At 40.6% G+C, this 26133-nt stretch overlaps 1 pseudogene; it reads right to left on the bottom strand.

Moving 5' to 3' along the window:
- LOC136837153 (3'-5' RNA helicase YTHDC2-like) overlaps window positions 1-26133 on the bottom strand; it is a 1085270-nt pseudogene that overhangs the window by 373096 nt on the left and 686041 nt on the right.

Below are 26133 nucleotides of genomic sequence, written 5' to 3'. Positions count from 1 at the left end.
TAACATTATCTTGTAAGGACCTTGAAACTTATTGGTAAGGGGAAATCTTTTCACCTGTAAGAACACTCGAACTTGCTGACCCACACTAAAACTTCTTAGCTTCGTCTTAGCATCATATCTCCTTTTTATTTTCTCTTGACTTATTTTCAGATTTTCTAAAGAAAATTTTCTAATTTCTCTTAACTTTTTCCTTAAATTCTTCACATATTCTCCTTGGATTTCCTCTTGATTTTCTTCCCTATTCTCTGCAAGAATCTTCAATGGACATTTCACTTCTCAACCAAAAATCATCTCATTAGGTGAACATCTCATACTGAAGTAAAGTTTGTTCCTCTATCACTTTGCACAATTTCTGGTATTCCAAACTTGAGAAAAATTCCACCAACTTCTCAGCAATTACCTTGGCACTTATACTTCTTACAGGAATCGCCTCAGGATACCTTGTCACTGGACACATTAATGTTAACAGATATTCATTTCCTTTCTTCGTTTCTGGAAGTGGCCCAACCACATCTATAATCACCTTGCTAAAGGGTTCTCCTCTAACTTCTATGGGTTGTAAGGGGGCTTTCTGAATGGTTTCATTTGGTTTTCCAACTATCTGGCATGTTGACACTCTTGACAGAACCTGCTAACATCCTTGTGAAGTCCAGGCCAGAAAACATACTTCACAATCTTCTCAACAGTCTTCTGATTCCCATATGTCCAGACTCGCGTGCTACTGCTACCACTTGCTTCCTCAATGGATATGGAATCAGAATTTGATGATATTCACCCCATTCAGCGTGTCCTGGTATATCTGCAGGTCGATGCTTCCTCACTGGCAATCCTTCCTTTAGATAATAACAGGTAGGCATTTGTTGCATCTCTTCTTGATCAACAACTCTGAAAAACAAATCAGCCAACGTTGTGTCCTTCTTCTGTACTTCCATTAGTTTCTCTCTAGTCACTTGACCAACTTCAAGGGCTGAACTCTCAATATCTGCTAATTCTTCTACTGTAGTTTTACTCTGACTACTCTGAGTCTCTTCAATAACAACAGGATCCTCTTCTTCTTGGGAAATCTCTAGGGGAAACTTCACTTTCCTGGAACAGCTCTTCTAAACTCAAAGATCCTTCACTTGATCCTTCTGGTGCAGGTAAATCCTCAGTTTCTTCACTTGCAGATGTAGTTCTATTCATACTACTGGTAGTTACACAACTTGGAAACAGGTGGGGGTTATTCTTCTCTAAATCTACCATAGGAGGTTTTTCTGTCACTATAGGACAATGAACAAATGGTGCACCACCAACTTCATCACCCAGTAAAACATGCACACCTTCAACAGCTGGCAAGTCCTTTGCAGCAAAATCAACATTCCGTCACCAATTCACTCGACAGGTGCAAGCAGCATATGGGAGTTACATCTTCTCCTCCTATACTCTTCATAATTACTGAATCTCCGGTGAGATTCTTTTCCAACTGTGGGTGAGCACCATGAACTACCACACTATGGTTACTCCCCGTATCATGTAATACCTTGACTGGTACCTGTACACTCCTTACTTGAGTTGCCAGTGTACCTTCATAAGCCACCAAGCTGCTCAGCCACTCATTGCTTGAAGTTACATTTCCACACATTGCTAAACTCTCAGCTTGTTTAGTCTCAGTCTTCCCTACACTGCTCTTCATAGTTTGTTTCACCTGGTTACCTTTAACCACTTGACCAACTAGCTTTGACTGTTGCTGTGTCTCATAATAATCTCGACTGTAGTGTCTTGCTCTTCCACACTCTAAGTAGACAACATTAGTCTTCTGTATTTGTCTTGAGAAACTGGATGAGGAGGATTTAACATTCAACTGCTGAGGGGTATTACCTGGCTTTGTACTGGTATTACCACTAGAATGTTTCCCAGTAGTAATGTTCCTGAAATTTAGATGAGACCTAAAACCTGTGCGTTGCTGGCCCTGGTACTTGACATTATAATTCCTTTTGCTACTTATTATACTGTAATCCTCACTTAGTGTAGACGCTTTGTCAAGTTCCTTAACTTCCCTCTCTCTCTTAAAGAGGCTCTTATGTGATAAGGAATTCCTCTAAGATATTGCTCTATGACTACGAACTCCGACCATTGTTTGAAACATCTTCTTACTTTGTAGGCAAAAACCAAGCAAATCATCTTGTCATCCTTTCTTAAAGATCTGAATCTTTCATTGTAATATTCAGGGGTGTCATCTGGTAAAATTGTAGCACATTGTGTTTGAGTACCTTGTACTCTTTACACTGATCAGCTGATAAGGCTAAATAGGCACTTCTCCCTTTACCTATGAGAACACTCTGTAACAAGACTGACCGTTTATCTTCTGGCCATCCCATACCTGAAGCCACTTTTTCAAAGTGATCAAAAAACTCATCTGGAGCTGCTTCTGTAAACTCTGGAATGAACTTCTGTACTCTTACTACATCAAATACAGGGTCTGAATTACCTTGGGTAGGGTTAGACGGTGTTACAGGTAATGTGGATCAAGCTTTTATTAACTCCATCTCCCTTTCATGTCTTGCTTTTTCTCTTTCTTCTTCTGCTTCTCTTTCTCTTTTCTCCCTTTCCTCCCTTGCTCTTTCTCTTTCTCCTTCTGTCACTCTTTCTTCTTCCCTTTCTTTTCTTTCTCTTTTCTCTCTGTCCTCTCTTTCTCTTTCTACCTACATTTTCTCTCTTTCAGCCTGCATCTTCAGCTGAATCAAACTTTCTTCTGCTTCTACGCTTCTAAGCTCTGCTTTTGCATAACTTTTCTCTTTCTTTTTTATCTCGGACTCAATGTTAGCTTTCAGTTCCTCTTGCCTATTTATATACTCTGCCTCAGCTACATTCAGCAACTCTTGTGCTAATTCTAACTCATCTTCATCAGCTATTTTACCATAGTCCATCAATGCTTGGATTACAATACGTCTGATTTGTGCCTTAATCCGCTGTGCCTTAGTCAGGTTGGATTCAGATAACTCTTGGACAGATGGAGCAGCTAAAAATTCTGGAACATTGAACAAAGCCATTGTCTCTAGGTTACTCAACTAAATAATTCACAATACAATGCAAAAATAACTATGTGGTCACTCACCTATCAAAAAATCCTTAATACCACCAGAGTAAGCCATAAACCAGGTCTGGGCACCAAAATTTCTTATTGTCACGAAGTGTCCCAAGTACCTGGTTATTACACAACTAATCACAGAATTCAGAAATTGACCTCACTTCAGCCAACTATCTGAACTCTCATAACAATAAAAATTACGACTGAGTACTATCCCTTAAAAAGCTTATTAATCACGTGAAAAATCAGACTAAGTTTATCAAAACAAGTGTGAGGAATCAACAATTAAACAAGAAATATACTAAAGTAAAAGGGCATCACTTCATCAAACAACTTTAACTGTTTCCCTGGTCTTAAATCACTTCAGCAAAACTAAAGGAACAAAACAAGATTATCACTTTGCCTTTTGCACACAATTAATCCTATTCACAACAAATGAAACACTTTTTAAAATTTTCAAATACAAAAATTTATCTTTAAATCCAAAATTTATATTTAGAATTCAAAAGCTGAAAAAATTTACTAATACTTGAAAACAACACAAAATTTAATTAATTTTTGAGTTAAATTACAAAGGTTACTTTATCAAGAAATTGAATTAATCAAGCAAAACTTAAACTATTCAGAAATACTTCAGATTTAAAAAGAAAATCTAATTAAATGAAAATTAAATAAAGTATGCAATGTTAAATTATCGAGAAATACATAAATTGCTAAGTAAATAAATGTTAAATCACCAATATATAAAACGTGAAAAATTAAGAGATTGCAAATACAAAAACACAAAAAATTTACCAAAAACAATTTCATTAAGGCAAAAACCCCTTAACCCTTAAACGCCTACTGGACGTACCATACGTCGACTAAAATTGTCTGTTGGGTGCCAAGTGGACGTATGGTACGTCGACTAAAAATGGTTTTTTTAAATATTCGCGGAAAAATAATTATAGGCCTAGTTTGCGAAAGGTTTTAAATCACGCGCCTTGAGGGATGCTGGGAGTTCACGGATCACGCTGTTGTTTTGTTTATAAGCGTCACCCAGACGCGCATGCGCGAATTTCTTCCTTCTCGCACCAGAAAGCATCAGTGGCGCATCGTCGGAGAGCGACATCTTGACGCATCCGTGTTTTGCAGAACTTTGGCGAGTGTTTGCGTATTTGTGAGGCAACATGCAGAACTTTGGCAAGTGTTTGCGTATTTGTGAGGCAACAGGACGTAGAATACAACAAAAAATAAATCATGCTTTTAGCTTTTACCATTTTTGAAATATTTTCATATAAATAACGATAAATAGAAAAAAATCAACATTCGGTCAACTTTAACTCGATCGAAATGGTCAAAAAGTGCAATTGTAAGCTAAAAAACTTACAGTCTAGTAATATTCAATCAATTTCCTTCATTTTGAAACAATTGGAAAGTCTCTAGCACAATATTTCGATTTATGGTGAATTTTTTAAAAAAGCTTTTTTTTACGTCCGCTCGTTACAAATTCATGCATCATTTTGTGATAATATTTTCTCTGTGTTGCTTTGATCATTTTACAATCTGTTATATACCAAAATCATCGCAATTTAGTGTACAATACAACTAAAAAAAAGTAACTCATTACCTTTAACCGTTTTGCTTACAGCGCGATTTGTATACAATTATGTTTTTTTTCGCTGTCATATATCCCAATATTTATATATGATAATGATATTTATTTTCATTTCTGATGGTTGCATACTAAACTTCAGGCAATGAGAAAAAAAGGAGCCAAAAATTAACTCTTAATCTTAAAAACTAAGCGTGCTGTGATTTTTTGAAAAAAACTTTTTTTCCGTTTCGGCACTAGCTCCCAAACGCCGCCAGCATACGGGAGACGTTTTTGTAAATAGAGGCTCAGCATTTAAGGGTTAATATACATTATTATACCATGGTAATAATAAGTAAAATTCACTTTACCTTACACATGCTTGTGAAAACTTTTGCAAAATCACCCAAAATGCAGCTTCTCGAGATTCACAAAACACACTTTTTTGACAGTCACCGTTACAAACATATACACTTTTCCTACATTCAGATCTCAAAAGTTAAAACTAATATCAAAGACCACACAAATATTTTATCTTAATAATTTATTTTTTTTTGGAGAGAGAGAGAACCACACAAAAGGTCTCTAAATCTGAATTAGCAGATTTTTACGATTTCCACCATGATGCAAAACCCCCATAAAATTGCGTCATTACAATTTGTAAACGAGCTACAAGGGAACATTCTAGAAAAGGAAGTTGATGTCATTTCCTGAGCAAAACATCTTGGGACTGCAATCTTACAAAACATGATGTAATCAATCGAGATGTGCTTTTACTCTTAAAAAGGCGTATGACTCGAACAGAAAATCGTATGGGACGCAGTCAGAACAATACGTGATCAAAGCAATGTAATCTTAAACATGACGCAATTGCCATGTGCTTCAGTGCAACAATTCATCCGTATTTCTCAAAAAGGTACACATCTTTACCAGAAAATCGTATGGGACAAAACTTTTGAAGAAATCTCAACACGACTCAACTGTTATCTCTCGCTTGTCAACATTCGAATCTAACAGGAAACAAGCACCCATCTCAACATCTGGTCTAACTTAAACTCTCTCTCCCACTACTATGCTATTATCAAGAAAGATATTACTAATTCTAAATTACATTCTTAAGTTATCTAAATCACTAACTCTTTTGAGATCTGACATTACAAAGACATTCATACTGTATATAATTAATACTAGTACAGTATACAGAATACACAACAACTAGAACAGTAAATATATTAAAATGACTGCTTCCTGTAAAACATGTAATGCTTTTTGTCAAATGCAACAGACTAAAGAGCCATTCATTCCTCATGAAATTCCTGAATTATCTTGGACTAAGCTGGGTGCTGATCTGTTTGAGTGGAATGGCAAATCATACCTTATACATGTTGATTATTATAGTGCATACTTTGAGTTTAACTTACTGGAAAACACACTGTGTATGACAGTGATTCCATATTGGAAGTCTCAGTTTGCCCGCCATGGCATACCTATGATAATCCATAGTGATAATGGCCCCAGTTCATAGCCAGGGAGTTTAGGAAATTTTGCAAATCTTATGGTATAAGGCATACAAAATCCTCTCTGGTTATTCCTGTAGTAATGGTCTTGAAGAACAAAGTATTCAGACACTGAAAAAGTTACTTAACAAGGCAAATAAAGATGGCAGTGACCCTTACTTTAGTGTGTTGCATTACAGAAATACACCAGTAATAGGGAATGTCTTGCTCAATTACTCTTTGGGAGAACATGTACAACACTCCAAACTATTCCAAAACTCCTAATCCCTGAAGCTCAGGATCCACTACGAGTTTCAGAAATGCTAAAGAATAATTATGTGGTACAAAAGAATCACTATGATAAGAATGCAAGGGACCTTCCTGAGTTAGAGGAAGGAAGTATTGTTAGAATAAAGGATACAAATAATAAAAGTGAAGTGGATAAAAGCTGTGGTAGTGGCACCAAGGTCTTAAGTAGTTCAAGATAGATCTGGTCAAATGTATAGGAGAAATTGTCAACAATTAGTAAAAACTCCTGAGAGAATGGAACTTCTAGTTGAAGGTAATTTGCTTACTGATGATAATATTCATGTGTCTGAGGAAGGTGCGCTTAATGAGCAAGAAACGTTCTGAATTGAGGGTTCCCGTATCTCAGGCTAATGAACCTAGTGTTAATGTACAAAAAAATGTCTTAGAGATTAATGGTGTATTGTACTGTACAGATTTGAGTTTGTTTGTATGGGGTTTCAATAGTGTATAATGTACTGTAAAGAACACAGTTTATTTTGTAAGAGTTTCCCTGAATGGAATTACAATACAAGTGTTCCCCGAATGGAATTACATTACAAGTGTTAAAATATGATTTTAAGACAGAATATTATACTGTAAAGAATTGAGTTTATTTGTCTGATTTGTCTTGAATGGAATTACAATACAGTACATGATTTGTTTCATGAAGTGATGTGTTGTCTCATATCTAACTTTCAAAAGAAAAAGGGAGATGTAATGATATCTTGCAAATGTTTAAAAGCCTATGCTGTTGCCATTGCGTTTGAGCCTTGGTGCACTTACTTGATATAATATAATTGGAATGTTGCTCTTGGAAGATAACAATAAACACTGGCAAGCTTGAACCATGTTTTCCTAAACCTCCATATGTTACAAAGATGGAAAAGCAACTGGAGACGATGACAGAGGAGGAGACAAAAGAGGAATTACATAGCCTTCCTTCAGTACCTCCACCACCCAAATTTCTGCCCTTAAGTCTCTCCAAACATGGCAGAAGGCCTGCAGTTGGCCACCTACTGGAACCTGAGGACATAAAGCTTCATCTATTTCTAAAAACCTTAGAAGGTTTGCTTTTATTGAAGCCTGATATGGACCTACAAAAGGTCTTAACAGCTGAAGACGAGTCATGAGACGAGGAGGGACGAATCTTGACTGGAGGGCCAGAAGGAAAAGAAGCAGGCTTTTTAATGCCTGCCTTAAGAGATTGTCTGATAACTCCCTATTTTCCTGTATGGAAACATCCTCCCTTATTGCCTTACATAGAGACAGATTAGGAAGGCGGTCCAGAGGGGAAACCAAAACTGCAGCCACCTTTCAAGTATGAGAGATCTTAGACAAAAGATAAGAGCACAACTGTTCTCTCTTCTTCAAGACCGAGTTAGAGAAAGCATAACAACACTCGCCTGCCGTGTCTGAAATAGCCTTGTCCAGGCAAGTAAAAAATTCTAAGGACTCCTCCCAAACCAAGCTTTGATACCCACTGGTGCCAGAAATTCTTTACGCTGGCACAGAGAGGAAGCAATAGCACTAAGCGAAAGCTCAGCAAAAGACAAGACTTCAATAATTCTAAACAAAGACTTACACAAAGTCTCTGCCTCTGCATTAGACCAAAGCACCTTGCCAGTTTCAAGAGCACGTCTCTTCACAGGATCCAGACAAGCAAGGAAGTCAGAATCGTTGACTAAAGACGGCTTAAGCGCTGGTAACAAACCTGTGTTGTAAGAAGCAGCTCTCTGCAACTTCAAAAAACCAGGAAGACTAGAGCTGGCAGACTTGAAGGAAGCTTTTTGCGCCAGAATACGAGATATTTCGTCAAAACATGCTCTAATTGAAGGAGAAAGCTTAGGCTTCTTCAAGGCTTAACGGGAGCCAAAATACTAGATGCTTACAGAGACCTGGTCTCTACAGAACTTCTTTCCTCCATCAAATTAGGATAAAGAGAAGAATTAACATTCCAGCAAACACCGAAACGCTGAAGAAAACTTTTGTGACTCAAACTCTTCTTCTGCCAACTGCAGAGTCAAGGTGACAGCATCAGACCCCTCACAACGAAATTTTGATGCGATGGGAGGGGAGACTACAGGCAAAGTAGTCTGCAGCTGTCCACTAGAAGCGACACAAGTTGGCAGAGCAGAAAACAAAGCGCTACCAGGCGTCAAAGAAAACGAGACTTGTAAGGGAGATGGAGGAGGAGAAGAGTCACCGACACCAAACTCCACTACCTCGTCTAAAAGTGTCTCCAATGGCTTATGAATGTTCCCAGATGACACATCTTTAGAAAGTAAAGCAGCTAGAATAGCATCTACCTGTAGTTTGGAAACAACAGTAAAATCTGTAACTATAGCAGGATGGGAAAGATAAACATTAACAGAGTCAGAAGACAGAGGTGTACTGTAGCTGAGAAAGATTTAGAATGAGACGTTGAAGCAGATGAAATAGGTTCAACTGATTGAGTCAACATAGCCGAGCTAGAACAACTTGCTACATGCATATCATTATTAATAACAATATCTATACCTACATTCTTACCCTTATCAGTTCTAGCAACCTCATTACCAGCTATTGATGACAGTGATCTTTTGGCGAAAGCATTAAACGGGATTGAGACCATGAAAAAAGAGAGGTAGGAGTCGGAGGGCACAGAACCCCATCACCCTGAGAACTGACCCAGTTCCCTGGCAGTGGACTGTTCCAACTGTTGCAGGGCAGTCCTAGGCTTGGGCTACATACAGGTGAGGACAACAACACCTTACCTCTGAAAGGGGAACGTGAAAATGATCGTACACTATGGGGGGACTCAGAATGATTTCCTATCATAAATTCAGTCAAAACTTTTAACACGTTCTAAAAATAAGGCTTACATTCTGTTCTAGTTTCTCAATATACTTTTACTGAACCGAAAGGGAAGCGGAAGGAGGAGCTGAAGAGGAAATCTCAGTACCAGCTATATCATTAGGCCTAGGAGAGGAAAAAGCCATAGACTGGGTAGGGCTAACTACAGACAAAGGCTCACCGGGAAGGGAAGAAAAGATAGGTTTATGACCTCACCCAACTAATAGATTCCGCAATCTGTCTGCTTCCCTTCTTTTCCTATATCCGACACTTTTAAGGTCCTTAGGCCAATTCTTATATTCCTCACATCTAATTTCTAGATCACAATCTGTACCCCTGCAGCCGGTACAAACAGTATGTTGATCTACCTCAAATTCAGGCATCCTGCTTACACAGTAATCATTTTTACATAAGCTGATGCTATTTGTTTTGCTTCTGGTGGAAGACATCCTAGGAAGATTAAAACTACAGTACTGTGACAGGAGCAAAAAGCCAAAACTCACAACATAACAATCGCCTATACCGAATGGCAGCAAGGAGAATTCTGCCTAGAGCTAAAACATTAGAACACCTGGTGAAGAACAGGTGAATTAGACAGTCTTCTGGGTCAGCCAAGTGATCTTTTGCTTAATGCTAACTCGCCTATTGGCACGGAGATATAAGCTAACTTTAAGGGGAGGGCACGCTTCGATTTTTGATGAATATTTTTGAAATTTAAAAAAAAATGGTTAAATGGCCGTAAGACATGAGCAACACCTTTGTTATCAAGCGACCAAAGCATTTTTTCGAAATATTAAAATTGATGGGGTTTTGGGCCTCCGCTTCCCACACAGTGAGGTAGGGCTGACGTTTGGCTCTTTGCTCCTAATGACTATTGTCATTTTTTCCTTTATTTGCCTAATTTATTAACCCTTAAACGCCTGTTGGATGTTTTAAACGTCATCAAAAATTGTCTGTCGAATGCCGAGTGGACGTTGCAAACGTCGACTGAAAATGCTTTTTTTAAATATTCGCGGAAAAATAATTATAGGCCTAGTTTGCGGAAGATTTCAAATCACGCGCCTTGGCGGATGCTGGGAGTTCACGGATCCAGGTGTTGTGTTGTTTTTGAGCGTCACCCAGACGCGCATGCGCGAATTCCCTCCTACTCACGCCAGATAGCATCAGCATCGGACCTTGCGGGAGCGATATTTTGAAGCAGACGTGTTTTGCAGAACTTTGGCGAGTGTTTGCGTATTCGTGCTGCAACAGGACGTTTGTAGATATGTCACAAAGGCGTCAGGACCGTGAAAGGCGCATACTGCCTGTTGGAAGTGAGCGTGTGAGGCGAGTTTTAGACTGGGATGCTGGAGAAGGACCCAGCAACCAAAGTGAATTTTAACATTCGGTCAACTTTGACTCAACCGAAATGATCGAAAAACGCATCTGTAAGCCATAATTATTACATTCGAGTAACAATCAATCATTTACCTTCATTTTGCAACAAACGGAAAGTCTAGCACAATATTTAGAATTTTGGTGAATTTTTGACAAAAAAATTTTCTTCCGCTCCACACGTGCGAACTCCGCTGAAAATCCTGTCATTTCTCGCATCAGCTTGCCGTAATTTTTTCGCCATTTCAAATTATTCATTACATAAAGTGTTATACATCAAAATGTGCGCAATTTCATGTAGAATACAACAAAAAATATATCATTCCTTTAGCTCTTCACAGTGTTTTAATATTTACATTGAAATCACGATAACTGACAAAATTTTAACATTCGGTCAACTTTGATTCGACCGAAATGATCGAAAAAGGCATCCGTAAGCCATAATTATTACATTCGAGTAACAATCAATCACTTACCTTCATTTTGCAACAAATGGAAAGTCTCTAGCACATTATTTAGATTTTTGGTGAATTTTTGAAAAAAAAAAATTTTCCTTCGCTCCGCGCGCGCGTACTCCGCTGAAAATCCTGTCATTTCTTGCATCAGCTTGCCGTAATTTCTTTGCCGTTTCATATTATTCGTTACATAAAGTGTTATACATCAAAATGTGCGCAATTTCATGTAGAATACAACAAAAAATATATCATTCCTTTAGCTCTTCACAGTTTTTTAATATTTTCGCCGAAATCACGATAACTGACAAAATTTTAACATTCGGTCAACTTTGATTCAACCGAAATGATCGAAAAAGGCATCCGTAAGCCATAATTATTACATTCAAGTAACAATCAATCATTTACCTTCATTTTGCAACAAACGGAAAGTCTCTAGCACATTATTTAGATTTTTGGTGAATTTTTGAAAAAATTTTCCTCGCTCAGCATCTTGCGGACTCCGCTGAAAATCCTGTCATTTCTTGCGTCAGTTTGCCGTAATTTTTCGCCATTTCATATTATTCGTTACATAAAGTGTTATACATCAAAATGTGTGCAATTTCATGTAGAATACAACAAAAAATATGTCATTCCTTTAGCTCTTCACAGTTTTTTAATATTTTCGCTGAAATCACGATAACTGACAAAATTTTAACATTCGGTCAACTTTGACTCAACCGAAATGATCAAAAACGCATCCATAAGCCATAATTATTACATTCGAGTAACAATCAATCATTTACCTTCATTTTGCAACAAATGGAAAGTCTCTAACACAATATGTAGATTTTTGGTGAATTTTTGAAAAAAAAAATTTTCCTTCGCTCCGCGTGCGCGGAATCCGCTGAAAATCCTGTCATTTCTTGCGTCAGCTTGCCGTAATTTTTTCGCCGTTTCGTATTATTCGTTACATAAAGTGTTATACATCAAAATGTGCGCAATTTCATGTAGAATACAACAATAAATATGTCATTCCTTTAGCTCTTCACAGTTTTTTATATTTACATCGAAAGAACGATAAATAGAAAAAAATCAACCTTCGGTCAACTTTAACTCGATCGAAATGGTTCAAAAATGCAATTGTAAGCTAAAAAACGTACAGCCTAGTAATATTCAATCAATTTCCTTCATTTTGGCACAATTGGAAAGTCTCTAGCACAATATTTTGATTTTTGGTGAATTTTTGAAAAAAAATTTTTTTTACGTCCGCTCGTTACGAATTCACGCATCATTTTGTGATAATATTTTCTCTGTGTTGCTTTAATCGTTTTACAATCTGTTATATACCAAAATCATTGCAATTTAGTGTACAATACAACTAAAAAAATTAACTCATTAGCTTCAACCGTTTTCCTTTACAGCGATTTGTATACAATTATATAAAGTTTTTTTTTCGCTGTCATATATTCCAATATTTATATATGATAATGATATTTTTTTATTTCTGATGGTTGCATACTAAACTTCAGGCAATGAGAAAAAAGGAGCCAAAAATGAACTTTTAATCTTGAAAACTAAAGCGCTGTGATTTTTTGAAAAAACTTTTTTCCGCTTCGTGCTACCTCTCGGAGGCCGCCCGGCATACGGGAGACGTTTTTTTAAAATAGGGCTTCGGCATTAAAGGGTTAATTATTTTGATTTTTATATCACCTTATCTCCTACGTCTGGCAGCAACAATGGCTTATTCCTTGGTGAATGTGTGATCTAAGAGTCAGTTGCCCCCAAACGTTGAAAGCGGGTGGTGGGCACCTTTTCACTCTGAGCAATTTTTTCGCTATTTGTGGTGTTTTTTGCCGTTTTTTTTACATCCAGTAACTCTAAATACAATCTATATACTTTCAAATTCACAAATACGCTCACAGTTGATGAAATTAATAAAGGATGATGAAAAGAGAGTATATGATGACAAGTTCATTATATCTAGATTTCAGTTAGATAAAATAGTGTCGGGTATTAGATACAAGGTAGGAAATTGCAGGGGTAAAGTTCAGGTCGAAGTCTCTGCCAATAGATAGGATACTGATAGTTTAATGATGTGCCAACTGTGTAGGTTTATGGTTAGTGGCCCAGCAAAGCGAATTAGCAATGGAAAATCTCAGCACCATCAATTGAGTGAGATAAATATTGAGGAAATTGAACACAACTTCGGCTATGAGAAATTCAACTAACTAACACATCTGTTTGGCACAAGTGAAAGTATAGAAGAAGTTCTTCATTCGAAAGGCAAAAAGGCTTGAAAATCGAACTCCAAAGACCAAAAAGACCAAACAAGTGAAAAAACAACTGAAAATGAGTCAAGAATATCAGCCTGGTAGCTACTAAACTTTTAGTTTCTTAGTTTCAAACCAGGCAACAATGAGTCAGGTGGTACTTGATGATACCCTTGCCTCGAGCAAATAATACCCCTTTTTATAAAGGGGGGGGGTGACCTGGAGCCAGAAATCAAGCAAAATAACGCTCTAAGATAAGTTTTTTCCACGAGTGCCAAAAAAAAACACTTGTTGACCGTTACGGTCGTTTTTCTCAGTTTTCACTTTTTTGCACTTCCAACACTAACTGCTTTTTTATTTTTAGGCCAATTTTAAAGTTAAAATATACCATTGGAAAGAGGAAAGAAAGACGAATATTTTTGGGGGGCTAGATTTTTTCTTATGTTGACGAGGAACCCGTGATAATCAAATTATACAAATTTTGGGGGGAAAATCCCCTCGCCCCCATCAAAAAAAAAATAAATAAATAAAAAATAAATAAATAAATAAAATAAAAAAATAAAAAACTCTTCCCATGATTTTTTTTTCCCTACTACGATATACTTTGTGTGTATGAAGCCGCATTGCAATAGCTCTAAAAATGAAGGAGGAGAAACATTTTTAACTCATTAAATTTTTTTTTATTTTTTAATAAAATCCAAAATAATCATCTGATCACTCTCAAATTTTTTCTGGAACATCACCTTATATATATGTATAACATACAAAAATGTCATAAAAAACGGAGCATTATTTCTATATATGTGTGCGCCCCCCTTAACAGTAAGATCCATCCCAATGAATAAGCAATACTGTAGACAGAAAGTTACTGCAAATCTGAGTGGTGACCTTTCACAAAGAAGACCTCTTCCCTTGGAGGATGTTTACATTGAAATTTCTGAGAGCAAAACAGCTTTGTTTTTATACAGCTTCCCTGTGTAAACATCAAGGCCTCATTATCTATAATTCAGTACAATTTATTGTCTGCATTTAGGCATATTACCTCTTGACCAGGATGCTACTCTACTATTTGGTGTGTGTGTGTCTATTTGTTAGCAGTATTACGCAAATTTTATGTGTATCTTGTGACTGGCAGCATGTGACTGTACTATGGTAGAGACAAATGATGTGAGTGGACTGCTCAGCCTTAGTGGAGGTTTGCATGTTCAGACATTCTTGTATTCATATTAATTTTCTTTTTACAAGATTCTTACACACTACTGAATCCAGCAAGCCATTTGTTTCCAATTTTCTTTAATGAATTAAAACACAAAATAATAACATTTAAGAAACAACTCAAGAGACACAATGACTAGATTTCCACAAGATTCTATTGCTCAAAATAAATTCTTAAATACCTCACCGGTAATTCATGGAGTATCTACATTAAACCAAAGGTCATGGCAAAATTTACACATAAGATGGAGAAATCAGAAGTATTTTAAAGATGGAAGCACTCTTTAGTTTAGTAAACAAATCCCATTCATATAATTTGTTCCTTCTGCTGCATTTTAACAAAGTGAATCAAGAACTACCAGTATGCTTATATATTACATCACCGTAAGTACAAAATCCCTACAATAAATTTAGCAAAAGATAAAAAAAAAAGCGATGACATACCAAACCCTGGAGCTAATATATTTGCACTTCTCTGCCATATGACAGTCAAGGTAGCAATGACTATCTGTGACATATTCAGTGTGGTATGTTTTCTCTAGTGAGGAATGCTCCGTTGAAAGGAAAAATTTTTCTCTCTCACCTAATGATGACTCAGTTCTTGGCTACCAACCTTGTACTACACAGCATAGCATTAGAGGTTTGTAAGAATAGAGAAAATTTCTCATTACTAAAAACATTATCATATACAAAACAAATATTCCTAGTAAATGGTACCAACAATCCATTACAATCCCACTGAAATGGTGCCAGAACACCACTATACAGTATTTGATTTCAAAATGAGAAGCAGACTGTTGTAGAATACTGATTTATAAATCCTATGGGCTCTGGTAACAGTGGTTTGTAAGCTGGCAATAACTGAAGTCAATTCAATTATATGTATTTGGGAAAATGGTGGTCATATAAGGATTCTTCTTTTTCTTCTCATCTTATTCTCCAGCTGGAATCACTGTTTTTCAATTAGTATTTTCCAGGTGTTTCCATCTTGTGTCCTCTCTTTGCCTATTCCCTTGTCTCTGATGTCTTCTTTTATGCAACCTCTGTCCTCTCTCAGGCTCTCTTCTCCTCTGTGTCCCTAGTACTTTCATTTCCATGTCGCTCATCATCTTCCTTCTCATTAAGTGCTCAAACCATCTCAATCTTGACATTTGGAATATCTCTTGACACTTCTATGACTTTTGCTGATCCTCCAATGTATTAATTTCTTATCTGCTCTTTTCTTGTCAGTCCATTCATCCATCTGAGCACCCTCATTCCTGCACACCTGATGTACCCTACCCTTCAGCCTAATAGGGAGTTCTTGTTGTTGCAAGAAGGTTAACTTCTTTATCAATATCACCCACTGCATCTATTAACAAGCACAGATACTTATACACTCCCTTGATGTTCAATTCTCCCAGCTCAAGTGTGTTTGCTGGTCATCATCTATACAATTTATCATGTATACAATCTTTGTTTGACTTGTCTTCATCCCCTCTACTCTCATATACTGTAAATAATTTCATTTACCTAGCTTTCTCTCTAGCAGCTCTTTAGTTTCTACAATAAAAATTATGTCATCAGCTTACAACACACACCAAGAAGACTCTGCCCTTGCATAATAGATCATTACAACCAGCACAATACTGAACAAGAGGGGACTCGGCGCTGATCCTTGGTGCTATCCTATGTTGACCTGGAAGCTGCTAGTCATTCCTAGTGTTTTTCATGGTGGTTGTTACATTTCCATACAATTCACTAATTACTTTCACATACTTTTCTGGTTCTACCCACTCCCTCATAATTCTTTCCACATTTTGTCAAGGTTCTCTATCATGTGCCTTTTCTAGGTTGATAAAGACATATGAACACTCCTCAACTTCTCTCTGTACTTCTCCATCACCTGCATAAGAATATTCCATCAATTTGCCAATCCCTTTCAAAAGACTAATTGATGTGTTCGATCCTGATTTCCTTTCTGAGTCTGGTCTATGAATCCTTAAAATATTTTCAAGGCATGGGCCACTGATTCCTCTTTAGTTCTTGTAACTTTGCATGTTCCCTTCCTGTAATGCTGCCTATGTTTAAAGTTTCAAATCTTAGGGGCTGAGTTTGTATCTTGAGCCACATCTTCTTTTGATGAGCCAGTCCTTGCAAGGCCACACAGTTGGATTTACCTATGGGTTGCTTCCAGGTGATATCCTAACATTACTAACAATCACTGAATGACTAATTTCATAATCTGTTACAGACTTGGGAAAGATAAAAAGCATATTCATTGCTACAGTCAAATGATGGTTTAACTATATAAAACACAAGAGGGAAAAAACACTGGCCATCCTACTTTGTCACACTTTGATTAACAGTTAGATTTACTGGCTTTATCTCTATGGAAATATATTTAACTCTAACTTTACCCATAACAACAGCCTAAAATACTTACTTATGGGCAAGACATGCTGCAATAGTAAGCACAGGATCCAGACACTTCAACACTGTTGCTGTTATCACCATCTTGGCTAAGCGGGGAGGTAAAGGCAAATCAAGCAAATGATGACCCAATTCTGTTACATCTTCCCATCCATCTAAAGCATCCATACTCTGTAATACAAAAAGAATATTTGTAATTCAAATTGACTATATGAGATGGTTACTTACTGCATTCTTGAAAAAAATTATCTGAGTTGTTATACTGTAAACTAAATATTTTGCAAAATCTGTACTAAAAAATTATCCACACTGTCATCAAACAAATATTTTTTCAAAATCTCTCAAAAGCCTAAAAAAAAGCTCTTAAAATGTCAGCAACCATTTTTAAAAGGGCTGTCTAATTCTGAAATACTAATTATAAAAAATTCAGATCAGTGTAAACCATAGTCAGTATGTACAAAACTGCAGCACAATTATTTTTTCTTTGCTTCTAAAAAAATACTGCATCTCTGGTGGTATTTCCTAAAAAGGAGTCATGAAACAGGTCAGTACCTGAAGGGGAGGACGGGGTGGAAAATCTGTATGAGATCTGCTAATCAACAGTGTTTTCATTTTAATGGACTTCAGCCTCATACCCCACTGACTACACCATTCACTGATCAGGTCCACGTTCCGACTGAGACTATTTCCCAGAAGTGGAAACTTTACTAATCCCACAAGTGTCACATACTGAACAATCTTTGTTTTCCATGACAACAACTATATCACTTGAATACACTACAACTAACAGAGGGCCATGAACACTACCTTATGGAGCTCCAGACACAATTGGTCTTGGTTCACTAAAAATCTCATTAACAAAAACTCACTACTGCATATCTGTAAGGATTCTGATGTTTATAAATTTATAAATTAGGGCCTTGTGCTTTACTAAATTGAAAGCAGCACTAAAATTTATATGAATTACTCTGCACTCAAGGGCTCTTATTAAGGTTCTCTTGCAAATGGCATGTCAAGTCTAAAAAGAGCATCGCAGGTACCTAACTGCTTCTTTTATGCATACTGACTACCAACTAGCAATCCTTTAGATTCCCTTTATAAAGGAGTTTATGAACAAGTAACACCGAAGGTGACACTAGTGGGATACTAAAGGATAAAAGTGGAATCGTTACATTTCTATATTACACCATACAAACAAAAATCACAATTTTTGAAAGTAAATTGTATTTTTCCTAACTATACAAACCTGAGGTCCTTTACATTAGGAATTACTTTCAGGCGTAGGCTGGAAATGGCCGTTAAACTCTTGAGCAAGGTGGTTAGGCAGTAACTACCGCCAGGTAGGCGGGAATACCCGCCTGCCCACATGTAAACATTCCAGTTTGCCTTTCGGTCCAGGTTCAGATTGAGGGGTGGCATGAGGTGGGCATAGTATGTAATGTAAAGGACCTTTGTGATTTGTTCCGACACAATATACAAACCATGGGTCCTTTACATTAAGAAGACTCACTGGTTAGAGGGAGGAATCTGAGTGAGTCTCCTGAACTGACTGGAGTTCTGCACACCTGGGCTACTCCTCCTGGTCGAAAGATTGAGGAGGAGTACCGTGCCTCTGACATATTGATTGGAGTGTAGGAACTGCAAGATCAAATGTCAGATACTGGACCTTTTCACATGAGTGAGGAAATGCAACTCCTATGAAATAGGCTGGAAGGATCTAGAGTAGGAGACAGTAAGGAAAAGCTGAGATAAGGTTCCCTTATTGCCAGTCTCTCCTTCCTCCCCTTGCTAGAGGAAGGAGCAGAATTGCTTCTATGATTCTAAGAAAAGTAGAACGGGTGCTCGATGTGTAGTCTCACCGCATCAGTGCCAGTTCCAGCAGCTATTGGTTCGAGTCCTAATTCTCATCCCTAAGGAGGAGAAGTTGGAGGAAGGGGAAGGAGGAGGAAGAGAGGCCAGTCACTCTCGGAATCCTTCTCACTTCCAGAACCAACGCCTTAGGCGAGATGCTACTCGTCCTCTTGAAGGAGCCAGGTAAGAAAACACAACTTGTTGAGCAGCCACCACAGAGCCAAGGAAAGAAGGTTCCAAGGGCCTGTGGGCAAGACCGAAGGAAGAAGACAAGAGTGTGGTCTAAGAGACCACGTCTTGCTTCCAGACTGACAGAAACTTCTGGAATGCGAGGGATGGACCAAGCCATCGACTTGGTGAGCTCTTGGGTGGAAGGTACTGGTATCGTCGTCGTTGTCAGCTGTCGAGTACCTCCTTTGATCGCTTCACGAAGTCAGGAGGAAGATGTGTCCTTAGACACTTCTTCCTTGGGAGAGACAGTACTAGCGAAAACATTGACGACATCCAGGTTAGGAATGCCGAACCTTCAGAAAGTACCACAGCTCCCTAATAGGACAAAGTAAAGAATGATCTGGATCATTGACACAAAGTCCAAGGAGGAGGGGAACCAGAAGGACTCGAACCCGGCAGTAGATGCCAATGGATTCAGAGTCCACCTACGACATCCGAGAAGGAGTCGAGGTATGATCCCCATCCCTGTTCTTCCATCTACTACGCCAAGGCTGGAGTAAGATGAGAGATGGTCCTAAGAGGGCATATCTCTATTCGACGACTCTCGTAAGGGGCGTACAGAGCACAGACAGGAACCCTAAACGAGAGTCACATGCCACTCAGGGAACAGTTCCCTGGGACAGCACGACTGAAGAAGCTTCTCGTCCGTAGCTACTCTCGACTGAGGAGAAGAAGGCTACTTCTGATGGAAGACTAGGTCGCAAGGACCTACGTTCTTCACAAATGAAAGGGAGGAAAGCAATCCTCGGCGGAGAAGTAGAGGAAGTCCAGACTTGAAGAGCGACTCTGACCCCAGAAGAAGTTCTGTTAACGACACCATCAGCGAAGACGGATCCAGTCCCTGGGACAGTGTTGCAGAGGACTTCAAGGGATATCCAGCTATATCCGTTGCTGCTCGGCGAGAAAGCCTATGCTTGCAAGGAAAGCTGGAAGGTCTACCAGTCCTGAACACACAGGAATGTACTGCCTCAAGAACCGCTTTTGTGTAGCTGCTACAGGAGGTTAGGTCAAGCGAAATTCTTCTCGATGCCTCGGCAATCGGATCGGATGACAAAGAGGGAAAAAAGTAGATTGAGTTTTCCCAAAAAGAGCATTTCTTGTCATGCCCTGGTATACTAGCATCAACAGAAGGAAGAGAATGCAGTCTCTGCATGAAATGAAGAAAAAGTACAGCAGCATGTTGGATCACTCAAAAGGCCCCTAATCCCCAAGATGGTTATGGCTGTTGAGTGCTAGACGAGTACCTGCACTCTTGAAACAGAAGGAAAAACGATTGCCTCTTGTTTGTCGACAAATTCAGGTAGTTATTAGCAAAACAACAGATGGTAGTACACTACACAGTATACTTTATACATATATGGTATAGTAATTATTAGTGTGCTAATTCTGCAGGTTCAATTTATGACATGATAAGTCAGTATAAAGAACAAGAGTATAATTATATTGGTTACTAACAATACTTTTATCATTCATCTTTTCCACGGATTTTTAATGCTTTACTACACTGTATCCAATCGTAAATAGATGGAATAAAGAGATGGAGAAAAAAAAGTTGGTCTTGCTTCTAGTTGTAAATGAATCTTGGTCTCTCTTGTCGAAATATGATTCTCGTTGTGAAATTAATTTAGCCATTTCTTTGTTAATAGATGATGTTTGTTGCCATTTGTTTTGTGCCTATTTTCTCTTGATTTCATTCAAAAATGTATTTTTAAATGAAAACAGCAGTAATATTGTTCTTTCATGCCCAGTAGTTTTGATTGAAATACTTTCCAATTTTATTTGCTAAATCCATTCAGCTTGAACATTCTTTTCTCAGAACTGCAGCTTAAATTTACTGAGTATATTTCCTTGCCGATCAAAGCGGATAAAGTGTAAAAACATACCAGTACTTAACATCACTTCGTGCACTATCTGAATTTACAAACAGTTGTTATCAAAGTTATTAGCAAAACAACACTGACCTATTTTAACTTCCGACACAACGAGCAAGTGATAAGGTTACTAACAATACTTTTATCATTCTCTTACATTTTAACTAGAAGATGGAATAAAGAGATGGAAAAGAAGTTGGTCTATTGTAAGTTGGTTTCTCTTGCTGCCTGGTCGCGTTGCCTGATTGCTAAATCCATCGTAAACGTTGTTGACCTATTTTAACTTCCGACACAACGAGCAAGTGAGGTCAGCTCACTGAATTAATGTACCTATTCCAGCCTCTCGGGCCACCATATAAATAACGTCGAGATGCCTGCCAAATTTAAAAATACATATTTTCAAAATATTGTCGTGTATCGATATTAATTGCTAACCCCATCGTAAAAGCGTTTGTAAGTCGAATCATCGTAACTCAAGCACTACCTGTACTGTGGTTTTGTTGTTCAATGAAACCAGTGAGTGCCGCGAAACTCATCCTGAATTCTCGGACTGCCAAAAGGCTGCCCTGAGACCAGGACGGTGATGAGAAGGTACTAATCGTCTCGGTCCCACACCTTCAAGACAAGGTCTTACCAGTGTGCACCTATTCCTCAATCGGTGAAAGTAGACACAAGATATGAGGGGAATATGCAAGCATATTCAAAGGTTCCTTCAATCAAGCATTAGCCTAACTCCTTCCTCATACTTTGAAGAGGAAAGAAGTTTGGAGGAATGGAAGCAGACTTCCATTCTCCACCATGGGGAAGCTTCTGCAAGATGACAGGGTACCGAGCCAATTAGCTCTAGCCGGGCTGGCATTTCCCGAATCGGGAGCATGGGAGAGGAGGCGGGATGGAAGTTTGAGGGAAAGAATTGCCGAGAGCTAAGGGAAATGGATACTTCTCTTGAAGGAATCCATTCCCAGGTCTTGGCAATGTCGCTGCCAGTTCCAGTGATTTGATAAGTATCATTTCATCCAGGCATCAGCAGTTGCAATCTTCTTCTGAAGCCTGGGACTTCTTAGCTAAGGAGTTGAGGAGGGCTGGCTTGAACTCAAGGTCCAGTTGAGATGACTAAGACCCAAAGGTCTTGGCCATTGTCCAAAGGACAAGGCAGTGCCCTGGTACGAACCTTGATTACCGAGGTATCTGGCAAATCTCTGAAAGAGAAAGGCAGAACCAAGTAATGGTTCGTTTCTAAGGGTCGAGCCAACTCGGGACTTACGAAACCGGAGATCCGAATTGGGAAAAAGTCCTTCTTAGCACCAGAATTGCCCAAAAAACTGCAGTTGGCAAGACTCTCCGAGGCAAGAAGAATTCATGTTCTGTCGAGGCAGGGGTGAAAGTTTGGTGTCTTGACCTAAATTAACTCCTTCGAAGAAAAGAATTCATCAGGTCGAGAATGCTCTCGGAAGTCAGGACCGCGGCGATCCCCGACACTCGGCCCCTCAGGAACTGCAAGGGTTGAGAATGATGAAGATTATTCATTGGGGGAGCCGCGGTCCTGTCCCGGGGATCCTCGCGTTGACGAATCGGGGCGAAGTTCTCCAAAAACACGGGGGCAATCGCAACTTGAAGAGGAAGACCCTCGCTGTTACCAAAGCGTGAAACCCCTGTACCTCTTCCCTTGGAGAGACCTTCACAGATCCCATGAAACCCTCCTTGGCTACCTGGTTATAGTACGAGAGAATCGGGGGACTGACACCCAAAGCACACCAGGCAGCTGAACTCCGAAGAAGTTCGTCGCAGCTCTCTCTGTCCGTCTCGCGCCTCTCGGAACAACCGAGAGGAGAAGAGAACAGGTGAGGAGAAAGAGTTTCCCTACCTGTCCTGCCATTAAGATAAGCAGGAGAGGTGAACCGTGAGCGATAATCAACCGAAGGAGATTACTGCCACACGGGGGGAAGAAGAGCACTTGTGCCATGGCAAAGCGCTTTCCTGGGAAGAGCAAAAAGTTCACTTGAACATAGCCAAGAACCCGAATCGGAAAAATCTGAGTAGGGCCAAGCCGAGCTGATCACGTGAACGCGATCCAGCTGGTTGGTATGCAGTGGACTGGGAAGCAGGCGGGCCGCGGGGCGAGCCGAGCTGAGCCGAGCCAGTCTCGAAAGTGCGACCAGGGGCCGAGCCGAGCCGATCGTGCGAACACAGGGGAACTGAGCAGGCCGGAACTCGTCTGCCGTGAACAATTGCTAGTTTCCCGAACTCTAAACTCCTTCGAGGCCGAGGCTTCTCGAGAAGAAGGTTCAAAGGGAAATTCTGTGTCTGCTATCTTGCATGCTCAAACCCTAAAGTTCAAGACACAAGAATGAAGCCCGGCCGAGCAACTGAAGCAGCTGGCGGGCAGTATCGAGACACCTGGCATCTCGGCACCCAGACACCCGGGCGCCTTGGCACCCAGACACCTGGGTGTCTCGGCAACCAGACACCCGGGTGTCTTGGCAACCAGACACCCAGGTGCCCCGGCAACCAGACACCTGGGTGTCTCGGCACTTTCTCTCATCCTGTGCCTCTCGTCAGGAGAGCGCTCATGATTCACAGAATTTGAGCTACCCACGAGACTCCCAAAAATCGGGAGCAGCTGCTTTCAGTTTCCTAAGAGATCGAAAGAGCCAAGCACAGAACCAGTCTTAGACGCAGACTTCCAAGACTGGCAATGAGGGCGTGGCCTCGAGAGGCTGTGCTCTCACAGCCCCTGAAGCGCAAAACCCCACAGGAGAATGCGAATCGGTTCCCGCTCAAGGGCGGGCAAAGCCAACGAGAGAAACTTGTCTCCCGGAAGAGTCGCAGGACTCCGGAAGGGAATCTCTTCCCTGCTTCTTCTGACGTTCGAACCGACAGGATCGAGACACCAGGCTGGGAACCCGACTGAGCACTGGCAAGCACTCGGGAAGCGCTTGTGGTGCTGCCAGGAAGAGCCGAGACACCTGGGTGCCTCGGCCCTTTCTCTCACGCTGCTCCCGAACTGGGCCGAGGAAAATCTCTCCAGACCAGATCGGGATACTCAATATTCCATAGAATCTCGAGCACTCGGAGCGGCTCGCGAACGAGCGCCTGAAGCAGCCCCGTCTTAGAGGCGGAACCTCTAGGACTGGGAACGGGATTGCAAACCGAGGTCTGCGTGCCCGTGGCTTCTGAAACACAAAACCCAGGGCTATGCGAATCGGTTTCCTAACCCGAAGGTCAGGAAGAGCCAAAGAGAGATCCACTGCCTCCTCAAAGGGAGGCAGTCCCTAGATGTCCAAGGGCATTAAGGGGAAGAAGCATTCTTCCTCTCCTTCGGCCGACGGAGGTCTGTCCGATTCTCGGGACCCCCTTGGACCTTGGGAGAGGAAGGGAAGATGCAGCAGAAGATGAAATCGAAGATAAGATGAAGAAGATGGCGGCTACTTCCACAGAGTGGCTTCCTTCATCTCCACACCGACATTTTCTACAGGGTGGTGGACACGAAACATTGTAACCTCCAGGGCAGTCAGGCAGGAACACAACGGACGCGGCCCAGGACACCACCACCAGGAGAAGCAGCAGGCATGATTAGGACAGCCGATGCAGGAACTACGGCAGCAGTTTTGAAGGCAGGAGCTACTGCAATGGCCAGGAACATCACTTCAACAGGGCGAATTCCTTCATCTTCACGCCGATGTATTCTACAGGATGGCGGACATCGTAACCTCTGGGGCAGTTGGCAGGAGCACAACGGAAGCGGCCCCAGGCACGACCGCCAGGAGAAGTGGCAGGCATGATCAGGACAGCCGATGCAGGAGCTACAGCAGAGGTTCGGAGGGCAGGAGCTATCGCAACGGCCAGGAACGTCACTTCCACAAGGCGACTTCCCTCCCCTTCATGCCGACATCTTCTACAGGATGGCAGACATCGTAACCTCCAGGCCAGCTGGCAGGAACACAACGGAAGCGCCCCCGGGCACGACCACTAGGAGAAGTAGCGGGCATGATCAGGACAGCCGATGCAGGAGCTACGTTAGCGGTTCGGAAGGCAGGAGCTACTGCAACGGACAGAAATGTCACATGAAAGTCACCAGCAGCGACAGGAACAATCAGGGCGGCTGCGGCAGGAGACCAGGAAGAGCAGCCCACCAACTGTCATCGAGTTGACAAGTGCATAACAAAGGGAACAGCAGGAGCAGATGGACCACATATATGCCGGAGGCAATGCAACAGCATACATGAAGACCAGCAATGACAGCGATCGATCCACATCGGCGGGAACAGTGTCAGAATGATCCTGACGTGGAAATATGTCATCTAACCAGGTAATGTGGTTGATCCCAAAGCAACACTAAATGAACGTTGGGACTGCTTCATGCGAGATATCCTTTGATATATCCAGCCAACTACTGCTGTGTCTGCGATGCTCACTGTCAACCTGAAAGAAAAAGCAAAGATGATTAGTAGAGGGAGACTCCTCTCGCTACAAGGGGAACTGCCCTGCGCAGCGGGAGGAGGTACTCTAGAAGAGGTCACAAGATCGCTCCCCGCCCCTGGTCTTCGCCTGACGAGCAAGCAAAGAGGGCGAAGGAGAGAGATCTACTAATGGGGAGAAGGAAGAACCTACGGGAAGAGAAAAAGGATGGAGGGGAGGCCACCAAGGGCGCCGTGGAAGTGGAATTTACCGACGATGCCCGCAACCTCCCACCCGGCATGTAGTTCTCCAAGCGCAGGCGGCGAGCAACACTCAGCATAAGTAGGAAGGAAGTAGTGATGCCCCTTATACAAGGAGGGCGGAAGCCCAAGAAGGGAACGTACTCTTATGTCCCGATCAATGTAAGGGAGCGAAGATATTAAGTCCCAAACTATATCTCCGAATGTACAGGGATGCCTTCAGTATTTACGTAAAGGGCTGCTGGAAGAGAAGATTACCACTCGTTTACACTTCTCCAATGATGCCCTTGGCCGTCACACCCAAGACAGCGCAGGGAAAGACGGCTTATGCAAGGTTATCACAAATTGTGGGTTTGTATTAATAAATATCAAACACACGTACAGTATATATAAACAAAAATACAGAAAGTCCCACCGGGATAATAAGAGCTTAACGACAGTCAGGCAGAGAGAACGAAAAACAGGTCAGCAACACATGACGGCCGAAAGCAAACTGGAATGTTTACATCCGGGCAGGCAGGTATTCATGCCTACCTGGCGGTAGTTACTGCCTAACCACCT

Source organism: Macrobrachium rosenbergii, chromosome 58, assembly GCF_040412425.1.
Source record: "Macrobrachium rosenbergii isolate ZJJX-2024 chromosome 58, ASM4041242v1, whole genome shotgun sequence".
Lineage (NCBI taxonomy): Eukaryota > Metazoa > Arthropoda > Malacostraca > Decapoda > Palaemonidae > Macrobrachium > Macrobrachium rosenbergii.
This window is presented reverse-complemented; position numbering and strand designations above follow the sequence as displayed.